Source organism: Phoxinus phoxinus, assembly GCF_949152265.1.
Source record: "Phoxinus phoxinus genome assembly, chromosome: 12".
Classification (NCBI taxonomy): domain Eukaryota; kingdom Metazoa; phylum Chordata; class Actinopteri; order Cypriniformes; family Leuciscidae; genus Phoxinus; species Phoxinus phoxinus.
The window spans coordinates 7986606-7994186 of NC_136887.1; the positions used below are offsets into that span (position 1 = coordinate 7986606).

Here is a 7581-nt window from a genome sequence, read left to right on the forward strand (position 1 = left end):
GGGAAAACGATCAGTTACTCACTTCCGACCGGTCGCCATAGGAACGCGTTAACACAAGCACATGTAGGCACGGGTTACATATGACTATGAAAATTATCAATTTAGTTTTGTCTCATTGTTTGTGGCACACATGGAAAAAAAAAAAAAAAAAAAACTTAATTACAAATGATAGTATATTCAGCTACTAACCAAATCCTTAAACCTTGCTAAGCAATATACGTTTATTTGATTGTCCACAATGCACTTGCTTTGATTCAATGCTTTTATTCATTTGAGGACTGTTTCAGAAAAAGTATTGAGAAGAGATTCAAATTCAGAAGAGATTGGACTTCACAATAACATTTTTGTAAAGATAAGATCAGAAAGAGTAAATGTAGCACAAAGTAAATGTGGAGCAGGATGACAGAATATGATCTCACGCGTCCAAAACACAAATATAGTCCATTGAGGTTGAACAGGGTGCATCGTTCCAGCAATGGTTCGCTGTAGGGTGGAATAAAGAAATCAGTTACTCGGATCGTTACAGTGTTCAACTTAAGGCACTTGGTGAAATCCAAACAATTCATTTAACGTTACCGTATGATATGAAATTATAGGATTGCAAATTATAATAAAAAAAAAAAAAAAAAAAAAGGTCCAGTTGATCTCCAAACAGTTCTCAGGAACACCAGCATTGTTCGGTTCTCCAGAGCACCAGTTGGTATAACCATACACAGTTCCATCACTCCACAACCAATCTCCGTCCTAATAAGTGAAGAGAATGAATCCAAAAAGCAGAGGTGGACAGTAACAAAATACAATAACTTGAGTACACTTTGAGTATCTGTACTTGAGTATTATTTTCTCTGGAAAATTTTACTTTAAAGTCACTACATTTGAAAGATAAATATATTTTTATCCACTACATTTCTGGTCAAGGAAATGGGAGTAGAAATTATATAGTAACGACCAACTGATGTTGGATTCTGACAGCAACCGGATTTTCATTTTCAATGTTGGATTTTGTCTTCTAAATGTGAATTTTGTCATTGTTTTGGAGCACACTAGCTTATAGATAACAGTAAGGTTAACACTTAAAGCCAAAAAACCTTAAATAGGGCACTATTTGAGGGAACAGCCATTTGGGTGTCCGAAACCATTGTGGACGTTATCGAGTGCACTTATTCAATCTCACATTCAATCTCACGACTGGAACGGTGTTCTAGAAATAAATGTGATATTGATATGAGGGTAGGTAGGCAGGCAGAGATTCAGAGGCATAAGGTACTGGAAGTATTACATACAACAATAATAAAACAATGGATTGACATTTACTTTTGATACTCAAATAATTAAGTAAAAGTACATAAGTACTAATTTAAGTAAACATAAGTCTTTGCAACTTTTACTTGTAACAGTAATATTTGACCAGTAGTATCTGTACTTTCACTCAAGGAAGGATGTTGTGTACTTTGTCCACCTCTGCCAAAAAGTGCACTACTGTAGTCAGACTTAAGCTAATGAAGTTCATCTTTAAAGTCAAACTATCTTCATTAGAAACTTTGCCTTTGATTAAAGCAGATATTTCAGTTGAGACAAACAAATAGGTTCATTTAGGGCACCATTTAACTTACTATTTCACCATCATGAGCACCAACCCAAGATCTTGTGGAAGAAGGCAACAGACTGAGCAGGAAATCATTCTCTTGTTGATCATGCACAGATGCGAGATTCGCCTCAAGACTTTGACAGTTTCTCTGAAGAGACAGATTTGGTCATTTCAAAATCTAATATTTTTTTAGGAGAAAGCATAAATGACTTTAAACAACATTTTAGTCATATGCAAACAAAGTCTGCTCTGATTGATTATTTGCAGAAGAGCATTTCACTTAAAAAAAAGCAACATTCCCACTTATTAAGGGTCTTTAATCTGTAGCCTACATAAAAAAAAAAAAAAAAAAAAGCCAAGAAATTACTAGAGGTGTAATTAGATCTAGGATTACTCTGTTGACCCAGTGTTAACCCACCCGTAAACCTAACCATAGCATCAAACCTGTCCCACACAAACACACAATAAATACATTGTACCAAACTATTTATTTAGATGTAAAGACACCTAATATAAAGTGTTGTCCAAATAACTTTGTTGTAACTAATACATTACCTCTGCTGTGATCCAGTTAACCGATTGAGAGAAGTACTTGTAGCACCGGAGTCCAAAACTTGTCCATCCATATGGACATCCTAAATCAAGTGTGGATCCGGTGGGGGTGGGTGCTCGAGCAGGCCCTGCCCTATTTCAAAATTAATCAAAAGTGCCGGTCTCAAACATATATTAAATGATAATATTGTGGTCAATAAAACAAAATGCATTTGCTTATAATTAACATGACAATGTGTACAAAACGAAAGTAGCCTACATTCACACGTTTCTGTCAGTCTGAGGAGTTGTTGCTATAACGCGTTGCGTCACTTGTCAAGTTGTGCGTGTGTCTTGCTTCGGTCTTGACTGACGGTCTCCGTTTTCGAGGGTCTAAAACTCCGGAGTAGTGTGTGGACGGCAGGCATAACCGTAGCAAAAGTTAGACGTTTTAAAATGAAAATGCACTTGTGTAAACGTATCCCACAGTCTGCTCGGGAACCGATCGCTCTCGAGCCTCTTTTTAGTGAGTATATGGCTCGACGGCAGGAAAAAAATAAACCAAACAATTGTTACATTTTTTTATAATAAAAGGTTGTGTGTCGATTCAAATCCACATAACACATTTTAAAAGATTACTTAATTCACTGAAGCCTGTTTGTCATGTATAATACACCGACCAATCGTCATCTGGCACAAGAAGTTAATTTTATTGGACAATGTGAAGTGGAGCGTAATTTTTTCCGGTCATTTATAAATAAATCGTTTGAAAATTTCATGGACAGACCAATTTACATAGAAGCGATCTGAATCTCCGTCGTTGAACTAATGGATGTTAAAATGACTAAAGCACTGCACAAAACCAGCACCAAAAGCAGCATTAATGGTAAGTATTCAAGTCACTTGTAATGTATTTAGTCTATATTGATACACCGTATACCATTAGGAAACTATAATAGTTTGTTAAATGAAGCCCAGGCCTATTATGTGAAGTGTAGGCTGACAACAACACACAAAATGGTGACTATTAATGTTAGATTTTTGCACACACATAATTTTTTTTTTAAGTCTTATGCGCTTCAAGCTTGCATTTAGGCTATTTGATAATAAAAAAACAGAAAAAAATATTACAATTTAAAATAATGGTTTCCTATTTTAATATACTTCTATATATGCCCCTTTTTACATTTGAGCCCCTGCCCCTGAGGAACTCTCTGCACGTCCCGGATCCAGTAGGCCTACATAAATGTTATGGGGATTTTTAGTGTTTACAGCAAAAAAGTTTTTTTTTATTTTATATACATGTAGCTTATCTCAAGTTTGTGTGTTTATATGCCAAAAACTGTGTAGGCTACTTTGACACTGAAAATCCTTCATTAATCATGCAAATATTAGTAAACGGAATCTTGTACATTCCCAAAATGCATTTAAACTAGCAAGGGTTTTGACAATTAAATGTTTTGGTTACCGCCTGGCTGCATTCCCCATGGAGAAGATAACAGAAAGAAGCAGAAGACTTCTCAGCATTGCCATGATGATCCTTAAATGAACCTAAAAATGAATAAGAAAGTTAAATGTCTGCCCTCAAATGCTGTGGATTCTCGATGTATTTCAAAGACAAAGCAAATGTTATTCAGTAGGTTTCTGTTCCAAAAACTCACCTTGCTTTTCAGATTGTTGCCTTAGAATCTCAGAGGAAGTTTATGTGAAGTTCCAGAAAGATCCCTGCGTTTATAGCCTACTTTACTTAGATCCGAGCGCAGAAATCATCTTACGACAGGGTTCACGTGTGATTCAGGAAACAATCGAATACAGCCAATCATCGTGCGAGTGATCGGACGTGGATAAATGTGGCGGCTGAAAACAATCGTCATTTGAATATCACCTAAAAATGCACGGTTTAGAAGCCGTAACTTCCTCATTATCTTCACCTGGATCATGTTCCCATGACAACGCAGCACGGTATCCATCAGCTGTTCTTAAGACAGAAATGTATTATTACTGCTGTTAACGCAACTGTTGCAAATAAATAATACATTTAATTTTTATATATAAAAAGTTTTTAAAATGTGCTTTATGGGCTTTGTGTGTGTGTGTGTGTGTGTGTGTGTGTGTGTGTGTGTGTTTAATAGTAAACACATCAAAATGATAGTATTGAGAAACACATCAACATGATAATAATGATGTTAAGAAGGTTTCATCCAATCAGAGCGTTGTTTAATAAATGACGTCAGTCAGTGCCTAGTCAGTCAGTATGAGACGAACAAATATGAATGCTCCGATGCAGAAGATTAATATCTTATCTTTCCTTCAGTAGTGGTCTTATGTGAGCGAGTTAGTGACAATAATGTAAGTTGTTTATTTACTTTTATCCTGTGATGTTATATATGCGTGTAAAGCAGATTTGTGTACTTTATTGAGTTAACACGAGCTCGTTATGTTCGCCATCGCGGCAGATCGCGCTAGCGCCTAAGCGCCAAAGTTCACCCTTTATGTTGATATAAGTAATGCCTAAGTACGTTCATAGTGTGAGATATCTCTGGATGGTGATTTATATGGTCATTTGCCTATACTTGTGTGATATTGTGTTATGTGCTGTTTCCTATATCGGCTGTTACTGCCTGTAATGACACTATAATGGCGTCTCACATAACAACTAACTCCATGTGCGTCCCTTGAACGCCACCTTGTGGATTAACTAAGAACTGCAATAACTTTAATAATCTAACTGGTTTATTGCCTGTGTGAATGTTATTGATTTAGCTGTATATCTCTAATATTATTGTTATTCTTTACTATTTCAGACCACTCACTGTTACTATTCAACCTGAATCAAGAGTACACTACAAACTCTGAGTCTTATGTGTTCTTGCCGACACACCAGTGCGGATACAAATCCACCTGCTCCAGCAAATACAGTCCTTAATTAATCCTCCAAACAAATGATTTCTTAAAATATGATAATGACATTTTATTAATTGATAAAACATAAGCAAGACATATTTTTCTTTAGATCTAAAGAAAAACATATTTTTCTTTAGACCGCCAGGGCCTTACGCTGATTTCCTAAAAGAGTTTGCAGATTTTCTCTCAGATCTGTTGGTCAATGTCGATAAGGCAATAATTGTTGGAGATTTCAACATACACGTTGATAACACAAATGATGCGTTAGGGGCTGCGTTTACAGATTTATTAAACTCCTTTGGGGTCAAGCAAAACGTTAGTGGTCCCACTCATCGTCTTAAAGGATTAGTTCACTTTTTAAAAAACTTTTGCTGATATGTGCAGTAATATGTGTATATGTTCCTCCTTCCTCACATTGGTAAACACTGACTCTGTACCGTTACTTCCGGCTACGTCAACCGTGACCTTTTGAACGTAATTGCGTATTACGTGACGTTACTAACGTGCATTACACAACAGAGCAAGGCGAGCATTTGTGCTTATAAAACTTAAACTTTTTTATTTATTTTTGAAATGAGCGATCGTTTCGCAAGATAAGACCCTTATGTATCGTCTGGTGTCGTTTAAAGCCATTTGAAGCTGCACTAAAACTGTCATTTTGACCTTGAACCGTTTGGTACCCAATACATTACATTGCATGGAGAAAAATCCTAGAATGTTTTCATCAAAAACCTTAATTTCTTTTCGACTGAAGAAAGAAAGACATGGACATCTTAGATGACATGGGGGTGAGTAAATTATCAGCAAAAGTTTTTTAAAAAGTGAACTAATCCTTTAATAATACTTTAGATTTAATTATATCATATGGAACCGATCCAACCGATATAGATATTATACCGCAAAGTGATGATGTCACTGATCATTACATGGTAACTTGCATACTACGTACGGCTGAAATGTGTCATGTTGCGCCGCGTTATCGACCAGGTAGAACAATCCTTCCAACCACTATAGATAGATTCTTGAATAGCTTACCTGATCTATCTCAGCTTCTCAGTGAACCCAAACTAACAGATGAGCTAGAGGAAATGACTAGCAGTATGAGCACCATTCTCTCTAGTACATTAGAAATTGTTGCACCAATTAGATTAAAAAAGGTTAGAGAGAAAACTAAAGCACCATGGTACAACAGTGCTACGCATGTTATCAAGAGAGAAACTCGTAACTTAGAGCGCAAATGGAAACAAACAAATTTAGAGGTCTTTAGAATCGCGTGGAAAGACAGTATGTCACGTTATAAAAAGGCTCTAAAAGCGGCAAGGGCTGAGCATCTCCGCAAACTAATAGAAAATAACCAAAACAATCCAAGGTTTTTATTTAACACTGTGGCTAGATTAACAAATAAACAGACATCACCTGAACAAAATATTCCGTTACATTTTAATAGTAATGATTTCATGAATTTCTTCACTGAGAAAATAGAAAGCATCAGAAACACAATTGTAAATGTACAATCTTTGACAGCGTCTTATGATTCAGCCTCAATTATCGTCCCTCAAGAACAACTACAGCGCTTTACAACTATAGGACAGGAAGAGCTAAATAAACTTATCACTGCATCTAAACCAACAACATGTTTATTAGATCCAATACCCACTAAACTACTGAAAGAAGTGTTACCTGTAGTGGAAGAGCCTCTTCTCAATATCATTAACTCGTCTCTATCTTTAGGACATGTTCCAAAAACGTTCAAGCTGGCAGTTATAAAACCTCTTATTAAAAAACCACAATTAGATCCAAATAACCTAGCAAATTACAGACCCATTTCAAATCTTCCATTTATGTCTAAAATACTAGAAAAAGTTGTGTCCGCTCAACTGTGCTCTTTCTTGCAAGAAAACGATATCTATGAAAAATTTCAGTCAGGATTCAGGCCACATCATAGCACAGAAACTGCGCTGGTTAAAATTACAAATGATTTACTTTTAGCTTCTGACCAAGGCTGTATCTCAATACTAGTTTTACTCGATCTTAGTGCTGCGTTCGACACTATAGATCACACAATACTCTTAGATCGACTTCAAAATTACACTGGTGTTCAGGGACAGGCATTAAGCTGGTTTAGATCGTACCTATCAGACCGTTACCATTTTGTCCATTTAAATGGGGAAAAATCAAAGATAACGTCAGTAAATTATGGAGTGCCGCAAGGATCTGTATTAGGCTCCCTGCTATTCTCAATTTATATGCTGCCACTTGGTAATATTATAAGAAAACATGGAATAAGTTTCCACTGTTATGCTGATGACACTCAATTATATATTTCATCAAGACCAGATGATAACACTAAATTATCTAAAGTGACAGAGTGTGTTAAAGATATCAAATATTGGATGACGTGTAATTTTCTTCTATTAAATTCAGAGAAAACGGAGGTATTACTGATTGGTCCAAAAAACTGCCCACAAAACCTCTTACAATACAACCTTAATCTAGATGGATGTCCTGTTACTTTATCCTCTACAGTAAAAGACCTGGGTGTTATACTAGACCGCAAC

At 36.0% G+C, this 7581-nt stretch overlaps 1 long non-coding RNA gene across 1 annotated transcript; it reads right to left on the reverse strand.

The window, feature by feature from the left end:
• On the reverse strand, positions 1–3867 carry LOC307008202. Its single transcript, XR_013799775.1, has 6 exons — positions 3781–3867; positions 3588–3670; positions 2144–2273; positions 1614–1736; positions 577–744; positions 1–483 (listed from the first exon to the last, which is right to left on the reverse strand). It is a non-coding gene; the product is annotated as an uncharacterized lncRNA (long non-coding RNA).
• Between the last annotated feature and the right edge of the window lie 3714 nt (positions 3868–7581).